The sequence below is a fragment of the Triticum aestivum genome, chromosome 7B (assembly GCF_018294505.1).
Source record: "Triticum aestivum cultivar Chinese Spring chromosome 7B, IWGSC CS RefSeq v2.1, whole genome shotgun sequence".
In the NCBI taxonomy this organism is placed as follows: domain Eukaryota; kingdom Viridiplantae; phylum Streptophyta; class Magnoliopsida; order Poales; family Poaceae; genus Triticum; species Triticum aestivum.
The window spans coordinates 19,574,169-19,584,531 of NC_057813.1; positions in this window are offsets into that span (position 1 = coordinate 19,574,169).

Here is a 10,363-nt window from a genome sequence, read left to right on the forward strand (position 1 = left end):
ACTCTTCCCATTGTTCTTCTTCTCCTTAGGAGCACCTTCTCCCTCCTTCACAAAGGTTTGCGTGAGCGGAGGAGGTCGATCGGTCTTGCTCTTCTTCTCCTTGTTCTTCTTCTTGTTCTTGGACTTGGGTGAGAACCCAACTCCCTCCTTGCCCACAACTTCCTTTTGATTGCTCAAAAGGTCATTTAGGTTCTTCTCGCCTTGTATGCATGACACAAGACCTTTCTCGAGTTGTTCCTTCAACTTGGCATTCTCCTCCACAAGATGCACATGCTCACAACAAGGGTTAGTAGCATTTGCATTATCAATTAAGACCATGTGAGGAAATGTGGCCTTTTCCTTGGTTAGCTTAACTTGGAGTTGAGCATGAGACTCCTTGAGGGTAGCATGAGCACCTTTCAAGACCTTGTGGGCCTTGTCAAGTACATCAAACTCCTCCGTGAGTCTAACATGATCAACCCCAAGTTTAGCCTTCTCGGAAGCTAGAACACGAGACACAACAAGAGCATGATCAAGATCTTTCTTTAGTTTAGCATGACCATCGTTGTGTGACTCCTCAAGAGCCAAACGATGCTCACGCTCTTCCTCAAGAGCATTAGAGAGATCCGATATCTCATCGGCATAGTCACGACTATGACTTTCCATCTTAGAGATGGTTTCTTCGTGAGCCTCGATCATGTCATTGGCTTCACCAAGTTGTTCCAAGAGAGCAACAAAGTGCTTCTTGGATTTGCCCTTGAGCTTACTCATGAAGGACTCAAATTCATTGATCTCCTCATTAGACCCCTTACCATTATCAAAGTCATCCGTTGAAGGAGGGTTAGGAATAATGGTGGTTTTGATGTTGGAGGTTACCTTGTTGGTGGCCTTAGCCATGAGGCACTTGGTGGTGATGTTCTCGTTAGGTGCATCGAAGAGAGACACCCGGGGAGTTGTGACAATGGCAACGGATGCCATGGCCATTGTTTCATCACCTTCATCATCATCGTCATCCTCACGGTATTCTTCTTGAACCACCAACCCGCGAGACGGAGTCTTCTTGGTGAAGTTGTTCTTGTTTGGGAAGGACTTGGCTTTGTCTTTTCGGATGAACTTGCCACCATTGTCTTCCCGCTTCTCATAGGGACAATCCGCAACGAAATGGCTAACATTGCCATAGTTGAAACAGGTTCTAACTCGTTGCTTCCCCTTGAGGCCACTTGAGTTGTTCTTGTTGAAGTTGGGTCTTGTATTCTTCTTACTCCAAAACTGTCTTTGAGGCAAGAGCCATGTGCTCATGATAATCATACTTCGTGTCCTCGGGGTTGCTCTCCTCATCTTCCTCATCTGCTTCTTCTTCCACACTAACCTTGGCCTTCAAGGCAAGATTGGGCTTCTTTGCCCTTTGAGAACGGAGCACCGCATTGTCGGCGGTCTTGTCCAAGATGCTCATTGCAACGAACTCATCCAACACTTCACTTGAGGTCATGGAGTGGAAGTCCGGTCTTTGACGAATGATGGAGGACATGGCCTTGTTGTAGGGCATCATGGCCTTGAGGAACTTTCGCTTGATCCAATTGTCATCGGTGTCCTTGCTTCCATGATCTCGGAGAGCGACCGCGAGTTTGGTCACTCTTCGAAAGAGCTCACGAGGTTCTTCATCTTCTTTCATTGCAAACTCATCGGCTTCATCTTGCACCACTTCATAGTTGGAGCGTTGAATGCTAGCACTTCCTCGATAGAGACGCTCGACACATTTCCATGCTTCTTTAGCCATGACATGAGGTCGAAGATGAGGAAGATCTTCGGGAAGGATAGCATCTTGGATGATGAAGAGAGCACTCTCATTGAATTGATTGTCCACTTCTTCTCGAGGGGTGAAGTTGCTTGGGTCATGAGGATAGAAACCTTCTTCAATGATTCTCCAAAGGTTAGTATTCACATGTTTTAAATGACGCTTGAAGCGATAAACCCAAGAATCAAAATCTTCATTTTTCACATATTTAGGAGGAGGACCGGCATGATTTAAATGAGTGGAGGGAATCGGTCCTCTATAGATAGGAGGTTCCACATGGGCAAAGATGCCGGTGCCATTTCTACCACTAGTAGATGGACTCTTTTCATTGTTAGCTTCCCCCTTATCAGAGTTAGCATCTGTCACCTTGTTAGTGGGATCACCCACTTTCATTGGCGAGGTAGATAGTTTAAGTCCCTCTAGAAATTCAGTAAACATGCTTTTAACCTCGGCCGTCATGGAGGTTTTCAATGTGTCTAAAGCCACATTGAATTCCTCACGTGAGATCGAGGTTCCCCCTTCGGCCGAAGACAAGATGGGATTCACACCGGAGTGTTCCTCCGCACCGTCGTTGGTGTCAACCATACTCTTCGGATGGCAAAGTCCTTAATAAAGAGACGAGGCTCTGATACCAATTGAAAGGATCGATATGGTTGACTAGAGGGGGGGTGAATAGGCAACTAACAATTTTTAAGCTTTTCTTTACTAAATTAAACTTTGCAACAAAATAGGTTGTCTAGATGTGCAACTAAGTGAGCAACCTATATGATGCAATAACAACTAGCACATAAGCAAGCAATGGATATAACACAAGTAGGCTTGCAAAAGTAAAGGCACGAATTAACCAAGAGTGGAGCCGGTGGAGACGAGGATGTGTTACTGAAGTTCCTTCCTTTTAAGGGGAACTACATCTCCGTTAGAGCGGTGTGGAGGCACAATGCTCCCCGAGAAGCCACTAGGGCCACCGTATTCTCCTCACGCCCTCACACAATGTGAGATGCCGTGATTCCACTATTGGTGCCCTTGAAGGCGGCAACCGGACCTTTACAAACAAGGTTGGGGCAATCTCCACAACAATTGGAGGCTCCCAACGAAACCACGAAGCTTCACCACAATGGAATATGGCCTCGAGGTGACCTCAACCGTCTAGGGTGCCCAAGCACCCAAGAGTAACAAAATCCACACTAGAAAGTATGGGGGAACCAAATATCCTTTGGTGGAAGTGTAGATCTAGGTCTCCTCCTTCAAACCCTAGCAAATCAACAAGTTTGAGTGGCTAGAGTAAGAGATCGGGCAAGAGAGCTTGAGAGCATTAATGGTGGAGTGAGAGAGGTAAGAGGTGGGCGTGGTAGGTGGAAGAACCACCTTATATAGCAGCCCACTTAAATCCAACTGTTACTGCATTTTCAGTACTACAGCGGTACAACCGCTCCTTGTCCCGGTACAACCGGGACTCACGATGTAGCTGCAGAACCCTACCAGGCGGTACAACCGGACCATCGGGCGGTAGTATCGGTCATTAGAAAATAACCGGACCAACCGCCCGGCCACCGCACAACTACCGCACCGAAACAGAACGGAGTCACCCTTGAGGGCGGTAGTTGGGCAGTGCAGGGCCGGTGCAACCGCCTGGCCTTGAGCGCTTGAGCGGCTAAGGTAAGAGCGGAAGAACCGCTCGAACCTCCGGTTGAACCGGTTGATAAGGAACAACCGGACCTACCGGGCCACCACCGCCCAGCCACCGCATGAAAACAGAAGCCTGACCGGTACATGGGCGGTGCATGGCCGGAACAACCGCTGCTGGTCTTTGCAGAGTCAGGTGGCGGTACCACCGCCCGGAGGCAGCGGTACCACCGCTCGACAAAGGCAGAGAAGCGTCAAGAGCCAGCGGTACAACCGCTCGGACGAGCGGTACAACCGCTGGGAAAACACAACAAAGATTAGATTAAATAGGAGGCACTCTCTGGACAAAAGAGGGATGATGGAGGTGTGCGTGAATGGAATCCCCTATCCTTCCCCAAGTGGATTCCCTCTTGATAGTATGGGATCCCTACGACCAAAGAGAAAAAAAGCATAGAGGATTCCGTCTTCAAACGATTCCTTCGAGAGAGAACCACTAACCGATGAAAGCCTAATCATTGAGAACCTGAAACATTTAGCACAGGATTAGACCAACAAAGGGTTGTCATCATCATCCAAAACATAAGGTAGGGAAATTCCCTTTCACTTACTCCTCCTGCCTTGACCTGATTGGTACTGTGATGTGTTCATTTAACTACTTGGTTTGCAGCCAATGTCAGTTATTCCGTTCACTTTTATACACAGTTGTCTTAACGTATCATTTCACCTTACATGGTTTAAAAGAGATGAAGGATATTCTTTTAGCCTTGATCTGTAATCTAGTTGTTATGTTCACGTGCGCACACAATGATAAAATAGCCTGTTTGTTTTATATCTGTTTGCCCATGATATGAATGATGTCATACTATGTTCATCCTACTTTAAACCATGTCTCTTTATCCTTAGATGTCAACGAATGTGAGGAAATAGACAATACAGTAGGCATGCTACATGGACATATGTTCCGAAAGTGATTTTATTATGTAGTTGGCACTACAATACATGCTAATGTATTACAGTAGTTCACCAAAATAAGTTATGTATAAACATTTAACCTACTTTGTTTGTTTTTGTCTCATTAGTAACTTATCTGGTACACTGATCTACAAGTTCAAACTTTCAGGAAGCTATAGAAAAAATGATTGAACAGCCACAACCACCTAAAGGTGACGAGGCTACTACAGGCACAATGTCACCTCTTGCTGCAGTGTGTTAGTATCTCTCCACTAACAGTGCAAAAAGCACCTTCCTCCGTAATTCTGGGTTGGTTGTCAAGGTAACCTCGTCCAAATCGCCTACTGAACAAAATCTTCCTGCTAGACAGAGTGATATATCTATGCTCCAGACACAAGTCCAATCCCTAATGGACGTTGTTTCGGAAACAAGAATAGTGGTTGAGAAATGTTGTCAAGACATGAATGGTTTTGAAACCAGACTATTAGACATTCGCTTCGTTGTTGAAGAGCAATGGCGGAAAAAGGTGGAGATCGTGCTGCTCCATTAGATTCTACAGCCTGAAACATTAGCACTCAGGTCAAATGATTTGTGCTTCTATACATCTGATGGTGCTTTTATCTGGAAGGACTGTAAACTTTATGCCAACAGGCCTTTTGTTGTATGATTGGAATTTATTTTGTTGTGATACAACATTTATGATGCTGCCATAGGCTGCAGTAATTACGACGCTATTTTTGTATAGTGTAGGTTTATCTTAGTAATGTATTCGACCAAAAGCTTCGTAGGAGCCCAACATGCCAACATTCGTCTGGCCCATTCCAATTGGGCTAAAAACGATTACGGGCCGAAATTGGCATGTGGCCCACTAAAAATATCTGGGCTTAAATTAGCATAAGCTTTCAAATTTTTCTGGTAGGCCTGTGCCCATAGTGGGCCTTTAACGGGCCTAAACATAATTTGGGCCCTCAGTAAAAATAGGCCGTTTACAGGTGTAAATATCTCGAGCCCATAAAAAACATGGGCCTTTAATAGACTGAAAGTGAGATTTAGGCCCTGATTGTGCCAAATAACCCACTAGACTTAGCAAGCCGAAATGGTGGCCCATTTATGATGCGGATATTTGACAGGTCGAAATTCGGACGGGCCGTAAATGCGCCGACCTAATACACGGGCCTTTAACAGGCCGGAACTTCGGTCGGGCTAGATTATCGTCATTTTTATATGAGCCATTAATGGGCCCGATATGACGTTGGGCCACATATGGCCCATGGTTTACGTCCGATGTTAACAGGCCGAAAATGACAACGGCCGAAAGTGGCCCAAATCTATAGTGGGCCTCTAACAGGCCGAATGACACACATGGCCGAATATGACCCAAATCCTTCACGGTCGTTTATGGGCCAAAATTTTTGATGGCCTATAAATGGGCCCAAATGAAGCCGGACCTTTAACAGGCCAGAAATACACCGGGCCGTAATTCGGCCCAATTACTTAGCGGACTATTAACGGGCCAAAAGTGACCATGGGCCGCATTTATGACAAGTTTAGACCAGGCCGTTGACGGGCCGATTTGACAAAGAATGTTGGGCCTTTAGCTGGGCCGGCCCATTATGGTCTGCAGAATCTTGTGGGCCTTTAGCTGGGCCAGTCCATTATGGTCCGCAAAACTTGTGGGCCTTTAGCTGGGCCGGCCCATTATGGTCCGCTAAATTTTGTGGGCCTTTAGCTGGGCTGGCCCATTATGGTCCGCTAAATCTTATGGACCTTCGGTTGGGCTGACCCATTTAAACTTTGTGGGCCACTTTTGGGCCGGTTGTCAACATATCATAGGCCCATCTCGACCGTTGGATGAGTGACACCTGTGCCAACACGGAGCTGACACATGGATCCGTCAGCCAATGATAATTTTACACGTGGAAAATCGGCATTGGTCGTGGCTGTTAACGGGTTATCGGATCCAAAATCCGACCCAATAGCTTAACGGCGTTCCATTATGGTGGATGCCACATGTCAGTCACCCTTGACGAAAGCACTTCTGTGACGCGCGATTTATCGTCATGGAAGTGGACACTTCCGTGATGATAATTTTGGTAATGTCATGGAACACTTCTACGATAGCATAGGTATGACTATCTTGATTCTGTCATAAATTTGTCATGGATGTACATGCATGACAAAAAACGCGACCTACTGTGACAAGCACGTATCATCACGAAAGTGTATTTTTTTTGTAGTGGTGGTGTCCTCCATAGGATTCAGAGTGACACTTGCGTAGGATTTGTTCTTGTTCATGCTCAGGCACACAACGTCTAATAATATCATCTACTCCTTCTTTATAAAGGTGTGGATCGTCCGAGAAGTAATGTCTTAAATCATAAAAGAACTTTTTCTTTTGCTGGTATGTGAAACTAGGCGGTATATATTTAGCAACAATTTAATTAGCATAGTCAGCATAACAAGGAGCAGGACGAGAAGCATTGACGACCGCTAATTGTTCATCAGGAATGCTATCATTAATAGGCAGTGGGTCATCAAGAACATTTTCTAGCCTAGACAAGTTGTCTGCAACGGGGTTCTCAGCTCCTTTTCTATCAACAATATGCAAGTCAAATTCTTGGAGCAAGAGAACCCATCTAATGATTCTAGGCTTAGCATCTTTCTTTTCCATAAGGTATCTAATAGCAGCATGATCAGTGTGAATAGTAACTTTGGAATCAACAATATAAGGTCTAAACTTATCACATCCAAACACAACTGCTAAGAATTCTTTTTCAGTGGTAGCATAATTTCTCTGGGCAGTATCAAGAGTCTTGCTAGCATAATGGATAACATTCAATTTCTTATCGACTCTTTGCCCTAAAACAGCCCCTACAGCATAATCACTAGCATCGCACATAATTTCAAAAGGTAAATTCCAATCAGGTGGCTGAACAATAGGTGCAGTGATCAAAGCTTTCTTAAGTGTTTCAAATGCTTCTACACAATCATCATCAAAGACAAAAGGAATATCTTTTTGCAATAAGTTAGTCATAGGCCTAGAGATTTTAGAGAAGTCCTTAATGAACCTCCTATAAAAACTGGCATGACCAAGGAAACTTCTTATACCTTTTATGTCCTTGGGACATGGCATCTTTTTAATAGCATCAACTTTGGCTTTATCAACTTCAATACCTCTCTCGGAGATCTTGTGCCCCAAGACAATGCCTTCATTAACCATAAAGTGACACTTTTCCCAATGTCTTCGCATCTCTGCCAAACTCGATCAAGGTTGCTCAAACAATCATCAAAAGAGGATCAATAGACGGAGAAGTCATCCATGAATACCTCACAAATCTTTTCACAAAAATCAGAAAATATAGCCATCATGGATCTTTTAAAGGTAGCAGGTGCATTACATAAACCAAAAGGCATACGTCTATAAGCAAAAGTACCAAAAGGGCAAGTAAAAGTAGTTTTAGATTGATCCCCCGCTGATACAGGTATCTGAGAGAAGCCAGAATAACCATCTAGAAAGCAAAATTGTGTGTGTTTGGATAGCCTTTATAGCATTTGATCAATAAAAGGTAAAGGGTAATGATCTTTCTTAGTAGCTTTATTTAACTTACAGAAATCAATTACCATCCTATAGCCTGTAATAATTCTTTGCGGGATCAATTCATCTTTATCATTAGGAACAACGGTAATACCTCCCTTTTTAGGGACACAATGGACAGGGCTTACCCATTCACTATCAGCAACGGGATAAATAGTACCTGCCTCAAGGAGTTTTAGTATCTCCTTTCTTTCCACTTCCTTCATTTTGGGATTTAATCGTCTTTGAGGATCTCTAACTAGTTTGGCATCTTTCTCCACTGAAATTTTGTGTTGACATAATGTGGGACTAATGCCCTTAAGATCATCCAGGGTATATCCAATAGAAACTCGGTGCTTCTTCAGAGTTTTCAATAATCTTTCTTCTTCTTTCTCTGAAAGGTTAGCACTAATAATAACAAGATATATTTCTTTTTCATCAAGATAAGCATACTTAAGATTATTAGGTAATGGTTTGAGTTCAAACACGGGATCACCCTTGGGTGGAGGGGGATCCCCAAGAATTTCAACGGGAAGATTATGTTTCAGCATAGGTTCTTGTTTAAGGAACACTTCATCTATTTCTTCCGTTTCCTTCATAAACATATCGTTTTCATGGTCTAGCAAATATTGTTCTAACGGATCAGTTGGAGGAACAGCAATGGAAGCAAGACCAATAATTTCATCCTTACTAGATGGTTCCTTTTCACGATATTGTCTACTAAACTTGGCAAAATTAAACTCATGAGATGTGCCGTCTATGCCAACAGTGACAACCTTCCTCTTACTATCAATCTTAGCACTAGCAGTATTCAAGAAGGGTCTACCAAAAATAATGGGACAAAAATCATCTTGTGGGGAACCAAGAACAAGAAAATCAGCAGGGTATTTAATCTTCCCACACAAGACTTCAACATCTCTAGCAATCCCAATAGGTTTAATGGTGTCCCTATTGGCAAGCTTAATAGTAACATCAATGTCTTCTAATTCAACAGGTGCAATATCATGCATAATTTCTTTATAAAGATCATAAGGTATCGCATTAGCACTATCACCCATATCACATAAACCATGATAACAATGATCTCCTATTTTAACAGAAATAACAGGCGTGCCTACAATAGGTCTACGTGTATTAGTGTCGGGTCTAGCAATATTAGTAGTTTCACCCAAGAAAGAGATAACATGCCCATCTAAATCCTCATCGAAAAGATCTTTAACCATGGCAATACCAGGTTCAACATTAATTTGCTCAGAAGGTGTATATGTCCCGGTATTACTCTTATGAACAACAGTCGAAGCTTTAACATGATCTTTTATCCTAACAGGAAAAGGAGGTTTTTTCAACATAAGCAGTAGGAATAATAGGATCACTATATGTAATAGTCTTCTCTTCGACTGTAATAGGTGCAACTACTTTCACTTCAACAGGAGGATTATATTTAAACCACTTCTCTTTAGGGAGATCAACGTGAGTAGCAAAAGTTTCACAAAAAGTAGCTACTATCTCAAAGTCAAGTCCATACTTAGAGCTAAATCCACGGAAAGAATCGGTATCCATAACAGATTTAACACAATCAAACTTAGGTGTCATACCTGAATCCTTACCATCGTCGGAACCCCAATCTTCAGAGTTGCGTTTAATTCTTTCCAATAAGTCCCATTTGAAATCAATAGTGTTCAGCATATAGGAACCAGCACAGGAAGTATCGAGCAGGTTGCGATTATCAAGAGAAAGCCGAGCATAAAAATTGTGAATAATCATTTCCCGAGAGAGCTCATGATTGGGGCATGAATACAACATTGACTTAAGCCTCCCCCAAGCTTGAGCGATGCTTTCTCCTTCACGAGGCCAGAAATTATATATGTAATTACGATCATTATGAACAAGATGCATAGGATAGAACTTCTGGTGAAATTCCAACTTCAATCGCTTATAATTCCAAGATGTCGTATCATCACATAGCCTATACCATGTCATTGCATCTCCCTTCAAAGATAAAGGGAAGACCTTCCTTTTGACAACATCATCAGGAATACCTGCAAGCTTAAATAATCCACAAACTTCATCCACAAAGATAAGGTGTAAGTCGGGATGCAATGTTCCGTCTCCTGCAAAAGGATTAGCTAGCAGTTTTTCTATCATACCCGAAGGAATCACAAAGTGAATATTTTCATAAGGTTCAGTAGGTTGAGGGGCATCTCTTTGCTCTTCTGGTTGAGGTGAAGATACCCCAAACAAGCCCCTCAAAGGATTAGTTTCCATAGTGACAAGTAACAGAAAATTTCAGCACACTATATAAATGTTTCCTTACCAAGTTCCACTCACCAAGAGCGCTACGCTCACCGGCAACGGCGCCAGAAAAGAGTCTTCATGACCCACAAGTATAGGGGATCTATCTTAGTCCTTTCAATAAGTAAGAGTGTCTAACCCAACGAGGA